The sequence below is a fragment of the Bos taurus genome, chromosome 9 (assembly GCF_002263795.3).
Source record: "Bos taurus isolate L1 Dominette 01449 registration number 42190680 breed Hereford chromosome 9, ARS-UCD2.0, whole genome shotgun sequence".
Lineage (NCBI taxonomy): Eukaryota > Metazoa > Chordata > Mammalia > Artiodactyla > Bovidae > Bos > Bos taurus.
The window spans coordinates 64,144,144-64,153,126 of NC_037336.1; positions in this window are offsets into that span (position 1 = coordinate 64,144,144).

Genomic DNA, 8,983 nt, shown 5'->3' on the forward strand with positions numbered 1-8,983 from the left:
CATCTCATCCTCTGTCATCCCCTTCTCCTCCTGCCTTCAATCTTTCCCAGCATCAGGGTCTTTTCTAAGGAGTCAGTTCTTCACATCAGGTGGCCAAAGTATTGGAGCTTCTTACTCATCTGGGAAAGAATAGCAACACACATACAAATAAAGGTCCTGAGTGTACACACATGGTGATTTGTTGAAACCAAAGATATATTGTTCCCGTTACATAAGGGTTACGGTAATTAACAGTTAGTCTCATTTCATAAAACGTAAACATGTAAGTTGTGGTCCAACACAGAGCCCATTAGCCACTTTATTATGGTACTGACAATGTGAACAACTTTCTTCCATCTTCCTGGGATACTCATCCATTTGTCCATCCATGAATCCAACACATTTATTTAGAGCCTTGTATGTCTGTCTCCCTCCTGCCCCCATCCCTGATAACTTTGCTTTATGAAACACATCCCACCTGGGTATCAGCTTCCTTGGTCAGCTAGCCACTGCTGGTCATCTTTTCTCTACTCTGCCAGAAGACGATGACTTCAAGTTACTGGAGCTTGTTTAGGGTCAGTGATGAGAATAATTGTGAAGACTCTCTGAATGGAATTTTAGTAAGTATTGGATTTTTAAAAACTTTTAACTTTGTGCTGGAGTATAACCAATAACAATGTTGTGAGTTTCAGGTGCACAGCAACGGGACTCAGCCGTACATACACATGTATCCACTCTCAATACTGGAGGTTTTGATTACATTTCTCTCCTGTCCCGTCTTCCTGCTTGTGAACAGATGTGCCTGGCATTGAGGAGGCATGTGTGTTGCCAGGCCAGGGGTGTATGCTCGTGCAAGTATGTATGTGTGCAAAAAGCCCAGAGTTCCAACTTTTAAATGAGGTTCCTCTAGAAATCTCTTTTACCTTTAATGAATTTTTAAATAGCTGGAACTCAGAATGCCTCCGAGCGCAGCCACATTTTCACAAATCATTTTTAAGATTTTTAAAGTTATTTACGAAGTTCATTGTGTGATTTGAAGTAGATTCTGTAATTTAGTTATATATTAGGATGAATTATATTCTCTTAGGAGAACAGCTGCTTCCTTCAGTTCGTTGATGGAAAGAGACTAAACGCTTGGATATTTTGGATCTCTTGTTAATAGTTTGTCAGCATGTGGAATGTGTGCGCGTTTGCAGGAATAGAGGAGGTTGCAGAGAGAGGGTGGGGTTGAGGAGCGAGCACAGCTGGCTGTCTAGGAAGGTACTCCCAGAACACGCCTCATGGTGCAGCCACGGAGGGCGCAGGGCAAGTGCTTGGCTTTGTTGTTCTTGTTCAGTCTCTTAAGTTGCGTCTGACCCTTTATGACCCCATGGACCGTGGGACACCAGTCTTCCCTATCCTTCACTGTCTCCCAGAGTTTGTTCAGATTCATGTCTATTGAGTCAGTGATGCTATCTAACCATCTCATCTCCTGTCGCCCCCTTCTCCTTTTGCCCTCAATCTTTCCCAGTATCAGGGTCTTTTCCAATGGCTCTTCACATCAGGTGGCCAAAGTATTGGAGCTTCAGCATCAGTCCTTCCAATGAATATTCAGGGTTGATTTCCTTTAGGATTGACTGGTTTGATCTTGCAGTCCAAGGGACTCTCAAGAGTCTTCTCCAAAACCACAAGCTTAGCCTGACTCCCCCTGAAATGAAAATGTGTGAGTGTTGGGAGTTAATTCTACTAACATGCCATAGATTTACTTTTTCTTGAAAATCAATTTGAGAAATTCTGTTCTTGGTGACAAATAATGGTCATTGTAATCAGCACCTTCTTTTTCTAGAATGGCACCAGAAATTACCATGGGATTTATAGACTCTCTCTCCTCTGGCATCAACGAACTCTATCTTTCTGTGTGGATACACATCTCAATCATAGAAATAGTTTATAAAAACAGCTTACGTTGTGGTTTCCTTACAGAGATTTGGAAGATACTCCTCTCCCTGTATGAACTGCGGGAAGCATCTCATTCTCAGTGGGGTACTCCTGTAGGTGACTCATCTCACTTCTGTATTCATGTTTACTGGCTTCACGGTTGGAGGCTGTAGTGAGTTAATAGTGTCTCTCCCAAATTCATGTCCATCTGTAACCTCAGAATGTTCTTTATTTGGAAATAGGGCCTTGGAAGATGAAATTAGTTAATGAACTTGAGATGAAGTCCTCCTGGATTTAAGGTCGATGGGTCCTAAGTACAATAATTGGTGTCTTTGTAGAGGAAAGAAGAGGAGGATTTGGATGGAGAAGAGACACAGGTATGATGGCTGTGTGAAGAGACAGCAGAGGATGGAGTGAAGCAGCTGAAAGCCAAAGAGTGCCTCGGATTGCTGGGAGGGACCAGAAGCTGGAAGAGCCTTCAGAGGGAGTGTGGCCCCCTGACACCTTGCTTTCAGCCTTTTGACCTCCAAAATGTGAGTGAATAAGTTTTTTCTCATTTTAAGCCACCACATTTGTAATAATTTGTTGGAGCAGCCCTACAAAACTAACACAGAGGATGTTATTTCTTGGTATTTCTTCCCAAATTATTCTTTAGCTTACAACTCTTTGACTACATCCAGTGCAGGTGTTCTATTGAACAAATTGGACAAAGTTTGGAACTTAGCCTACGTTTTTCACATAGATTACTAGAACCAACCAGGCCTAATTTTTTTAAAGCATTGTTTGGTCAACGTCCTCCTCCTTCACCTGCTTTAACTCTACCCCTAACTCTGCCTGATTCCAGAAAGGATGCTATGCTCTAAAATTATTATTGTCATCACTACCCATTCCCACCCCGACCTTGCAAACAAAGTTCACTCCCTGTGCAGTTTGTATTTTATGATGTGGTTAATCAGATTGCTTCTAATTCTAATGGATGAATTCTTGACTTTCTTATAAATCAGGAACATTAGCCTTTTAAGAGGATACTTAGGTATTTGTTACCTGGCTTACTTCTAGCCACTGAAAGGTTGGAATGATCCTTAATGCTTCATCTTTTTTAAAAAGTTAATTGAAAAATTGAATTGTTAATTTACAATATTGGGTCAGTTTCAGGTGTACAGCAAAGTGATCCTATATATATTTAAATATATATATAAAAAATATATATATACACATACATTGTTCAGTTGCTAAGTCATGTCCAACTCTTTTGCAACCTCATGGACTAGAGCCCACTAGGCTCTTCTGTCCATGGGATTTCCCAGGCAAGAATACTGGAGGGGGTTGCCATTTCCTTCTCCAGGGATACACACACATATACATATACATATACATATACATATACATATACATATATCTTCTTTTTCAGATTCTTTTCCATCATAGGCTATTATAAGATATTGAATATAGTTTCCTGTGCTTTACATAGTAAATCCTTTTTGTTTATCTGTTCTACACATAGTAACCAGTATTTGCTAATTCCATACTGCTAATTTATCCCTCCTGCTCCATTTCCCCTTTGGCAACCATAGGTTTGTTTTCTATGTCTGTAAATCTGTTTTGTAAATATGCTCATTGGGATTATTTTTAAAATTTCACATATAAGTGATATTGTGTGATATTAGTCTTTCTCTGACTTACTTTGCTTAGTATAATAATCTCTAGGTCCACCCATGTAGCTGCAAATGGCATTCTTTGTTTATGGTTGAGTCGTATTCTATTGTATACATGTATCACATCTTCTTTATCCATTCATCTTTTGATGGACACTTAGGTTGTTTCCATGTCCTGGCTATTTTAAATACTGCTGCTTTGAGCATTGAGGCACATGTATCTTTTCAAATTAGTGTTTTCTCCAGATATATGCCCAAGGGTGGGATTGCAGGATCATATGGCAGTTTCTAGTTTTAGTTTTTTGAGGAACCTACATACTGTTTTCCACAGTGGTGGCACCAATTTACATTCCCCCCATCAGTGTCAGAGGGTTTCCTTTCCCCCACACCCTCTCTAGCACTTAATGCGTCATCTTTAAAAGCCAAGCAGTTTCAGCAGAATGCTGCAGTGCCTTTGACTGTTCTTAGATTGGCCTGTTGGGAACCAGAGTTGCACTGTCTCTGGGATGGGGGTATCAGTCAATGGTCTGAGGGCCTCATCTGGAAGACTCAAAGAGGGGCAGGGTCTAGTTTCAAGCGACTGAGGCCAAGTGGAGGAGACTGGGCACTGGGTAGTGGGTCCAGTTGTACAGACTAGGACGTGGATCTCATCATCAGAGCTCTAGCTGGCCTGGTACTGGGGACTGGGCATGAAGGTGAGGAGAGGAGCCAGGCTAGTCACCCAGCATCGTGGTACGGAGGAAAGAAATAGAAAAGAATGACCTCGTATACTCTCCCTTTTTGTGTAGATTGAGATCTAAAAAAGTTAATGCCATCCATATCTTTAAAAAGTCCAAATTGGTTTTTTGATCTCAAATACAAGTAAAACATGCTCAATCTGAATAAAGAAAAAGTGACAAGTATGACCTTGTTCTCTCCTTTCTCATCTCCTCGGGGTGACTAACCAATCAACAGCTGGTGCTTTTCCTTCCATGTAGAGACACACATGTTGTTCTTACTGTTGATCTTGTTTGGCTTGTTTCCACAAAAATGAATTATGGCTATAAACATTTTGTGACGCTTGCTTTTGCTCAGTCATATATCATGGACATCTCTCTGGGCAACATGACTATGGACCTTGTGTGCTCTGTTCAAGTGTTAGGACCTATTGAACTTTATGTAGTCATTTCCTTATGAATGGATCCTTAGTTCCCCCTCCAGGTTTTTGACACTAAAAATGTTCTTGCACAACATCTGTGTATATTCTTTGTAGCATAAGATTCCCCTAAGCGGAATTCCTGGGCAACAGAATATGTGTATCTTAATAAATACTTCCAATTTACTTTCCAGAAACATGATCACATTTCACACTCTGATCCACAGTATAAGAAGGTCTGTTTCTGATAATCTTGCCAGCATTGGATGGTATCAGTCTTTTCTATTCTTGCCAGCCAGATGAATGAATGAGTGATGTTTTCTCCTTGCTGATTTTACTTGTTTTTCTCATCTGTAAGGCCTCAAGAAGAACACTTTTGGGCTTTGGAAAAAAGTGATAGATCTAAGTCCTGACTCTACTAATTCCTAGCTGTGTGGTCTTGGCAAAGTTAGTTAACTTTTTTAGTTCTCAGTCTTACAATCTGTAAAATTGTTGAAATTATTAAATGAAATACATGTAAAACTCAATGCAATCTCTAACAGCTACCAGAACTCAATACATGGTAGCTTTTATTGTTATAATTAATAAATAGTGGTATAAAGGGCTGGAGATTGAATTGCAGATTATTACATTATTTCTCTTGATTGCTAATGTGGTCACCTCAATTAACAAACTAAGTTTAAATGAATTAAAATACGTCTAAACTCTCTATATTTGACTTTATCCTGTAGGGGTAATTTATTATTCATTAAGTTATTAATGCAGTTACTCGTATCTTTGCAAACCATTCTAAAATCTTGGTAGTCTAAACAACATGGCTTACTCCTCGCTCTCACTGTGTGTCTCCTGGGGGTCACTCTGGGTCATCTAGTCTTGACTTGGGGTATGGTGAGAGAGTAGCTGCTCTCTGGCAGAGAGGAAAGACTTTGTGGCAAATGCACATTGATTCACTGGCCAAAGAAATTCATGATAGAAAAGAGCCATTCTACTGGGAAGGAGATACTTGGATTATTTAACTGTCCTGGTGACAACCACAGAATATAAAGATGAAAAAGACATGGTTTTGACTTTGAAGGAGTTCCCAGTTGGAGGAAGGGAAGAACAACACTAAGAAAAATTATTTATTTTTTTAATGAGAAGATTTAAGATTTTTAAAAATTGAAGTATAGTTGATTTACAACATTGTGTTAATTTCTGCTATACAGCAAAGGGATTCAGTTATTCATATACAGATATCCTTTTTAATATTCTTTTCCATTCTGGTTTATCACAGGATACTGAATACCTTTCCCTGTGCTATACAGTAGGGCCATGTGGTTTATCTATCTTATGTGTAATAGTTTGCATCTGCTAATCCCAAACTCCCACCTCTCCCTCCCCTTTGGCAACCACAAGTCCGTTTTCTGTCTGTGAATCTGTTTCTATTTCATAGATACATTCATTTGTGTCATGTTTTAGATTCCCCATGTAAGTGGTATCATATGGTATTTGTGAGACAAATAATTCTAATTAGGTACTAGGTGTAGTAAGAGCTCAGAGGAAGGAAGGACAAATTCTGTTGGTGCTGGGAAGTGGGAAAGATTTTCACAGAGATGTTAATACTTGAGGTTTAAACATTTACAATTATTTTTAATGCTCCAGTTTTTAAATTAAAAAATTGTAAAACACACATAAAATTTACCACCCTAATCATTTAAAAATGTACAATGCCACTAAATACATTATCATTCCTGTGCTGCCATCCCCACCATCCATCCACAGAGCTTTCATCTCACAAAACTGAATCTCCACACCCAATAAACAATAAATTCTCATTCTCTCCTCCCCAAGCCCCTGGCAACCTCAGCTCTACTTTCTGTCTCTATGATTTGACCACTCTAGATTCCTTAAAATAGAATCATACAATATTCATTTTTTTGTGATTGGTTTATTTCACTTAGCATAATGTCCTCAAGGTTTATCCATTTTTGTAGCATATGTCAGAATTTCCTTCCTTTTTAAGGCTACATAGTAATCCATTTTATATTCACACCCCATTTCTTTATGTAGGCATCCGCTGATGGACACGTGGGCTGTGTCCACATTTTGGTAGTCGTGAACAGTGCTGCTATGAATACGGGTGTGCCTATAACTCTTGGAGTTTCCACTTTCAGTTCTTTTGGGTATATATCCAGAAGGGGAATTGCTGGATCTGATGCCTGTATTTTTTTTTTTTTAATTTTATTTTATTTTTAAACTTTACATAATTGTATTAGTTTTGCCAAATATCAAAATGAATCCACCACAGGCATACATGTGTTCCCCATCCTGAACCCTCCTCCCTCCTCCCTCCCCACACCATCCCTCTGGGTCGTCCCAGTGCACCAGCCCCAAGCATCCAGTATCGCGCATCGAACCTGGACTGGCAACTCGTTTCTTACATGATATTCTACATGTTTCAATGTCACTCTCCCAAATCTTCCCACCCTCTCCCTCTCCCACAGAGTCCATAAGACTGTTCTATACATCAGTGTCTCTTTTGCTGTCTCGTACACCAGGTTATTGTTACCATCTTTCTAAATTCCATATATATGCGTTAGTATACTGTATTTCTGTTTTTCCTTCTGGCTTACTTCACTCTGTATAATAGGCTCCAGTTTCATCTACCTCATTAGAACTGATTCAAATGTATTCTTTTTAATGGCTGAGTAATACTCCATTGTGTATATGTACCACAGCTTTCTTATCCATTCATCTGCTGATGGACATCTAGGTTGCTTTCATGTCCTGGCTATTATAAACAGTGCTGCGATGAACATTGGGGTACACGTGTCTCTTTCCCTTCTGGTTTCCTCAGTGTGTATGCCCAGCAGTGGGATTGCTGGATCATAAGGCAGTTCTATTTCCAGTTTTTTAAGGAATCTCCACACTGTTCTCCATAGTGTGATGCCTGTATTTTAATGGATAAGAAATTCACTAGGCAGACCAGTTGGGAAGGGTGTGCCAAGCAGGGAGAAGAGAGAGTACCAAGGCTAGGAAATTAGAGGGGCCTGAGCCTTGGGGAGCAGTAGACAGTTGCTGTGGTTGGAAGACCGAATGGTGGAGAAGTGTTTGGAGCCAGGCAGAGCCAGAGGATGGAGACAGTATCCCACTAGAGGGTGAAGGCAGAGCCTTACGTGCTGGCTTAGGGTCTTGGCTTTGACTCAACAGCTATGGGGGGATGGTCTTAATGACAGTGTCACCCTATCAGCTGAACACATGCTCTGCAAGGTCTGAGGAGAGCCCTTCTTAAAGAGTTTGCATTATTTTTTTCTTAATCAGTCCCTTTCAAATAATTTAAAAAGTGTCTAGTATGTTGTTGACACTCAATAAATTACTTAATAATGGTAATTTTATAGAAGAAAATAGAGGAGAAAATTCCTATGATCTTCAAACTCTGAGTTTCTTTAATGCGCCACAGACTTCCTGCATCCTTTTCCAATTAAATAAAATGCAATATCGGGCAGCTGTTGTCACAAATGGCCAAATTGCTTTTCTTAAGTGGCCAAGTTTATACCCTTTTCTGCTGCCAGACAGAACTTTAATAGCATTAAGTCCACTCAGACAGAAGAAAGTAAATAAAAATTTCCAATAGCTGTTAACTTTGGACATCTAACATGTCACGGTCTCACGCCAGCTCCACTTACCCAGAGGTTCTCGGGACTCGTATCAGAGAAAAAGTTATTAAAATCTTTATAAAGGCAAAAATGTGCCATGGAAATCTAAATGTGTCAGTATTTTATTAAGAACCAAGTAATTTGTGTTAAATGTATACATCCAAGGTGCTTGTAAAAACCACTAGCTGGAGAGAGGGGGCTGGTAGCAGTCCAGAATCATATTCTTAGAAATAGTATTAGAAATAGGCCAGCATTCTCTACTGGCCTTCCTCAAGTCAGGAATTTGTTGGTTCTACCACAACCATCCTTTTCAGGGCCATGTGTTATTTAAGGACAATGTTTGATTTTCTTAAACAGACTTGGGAAAAGGCAGGTGGAAGAACCCATGTTTCAGATGAACCCACAGAAATGATTTTGTCCCCAAAGATTGAGCTTAATGAATGTGCCATCTTTGGAGGGGGCAAACCTTGGGAAAAATCAGTTTCTTCCCAAATTCCCAACCTTAGTGGAGGCAGAATCAGGCCTAATGAGCAATAGAGCAATGTTGGTGGAGAGAAAACATCCAAAGAACGACTTGAATTAGAAGGTGTGTTTTGGTGGTGGTGGCAGCTGGATTTTATGGAGCACATGAGTGCTTATGCTTATATTTCCGTCTTTGTATG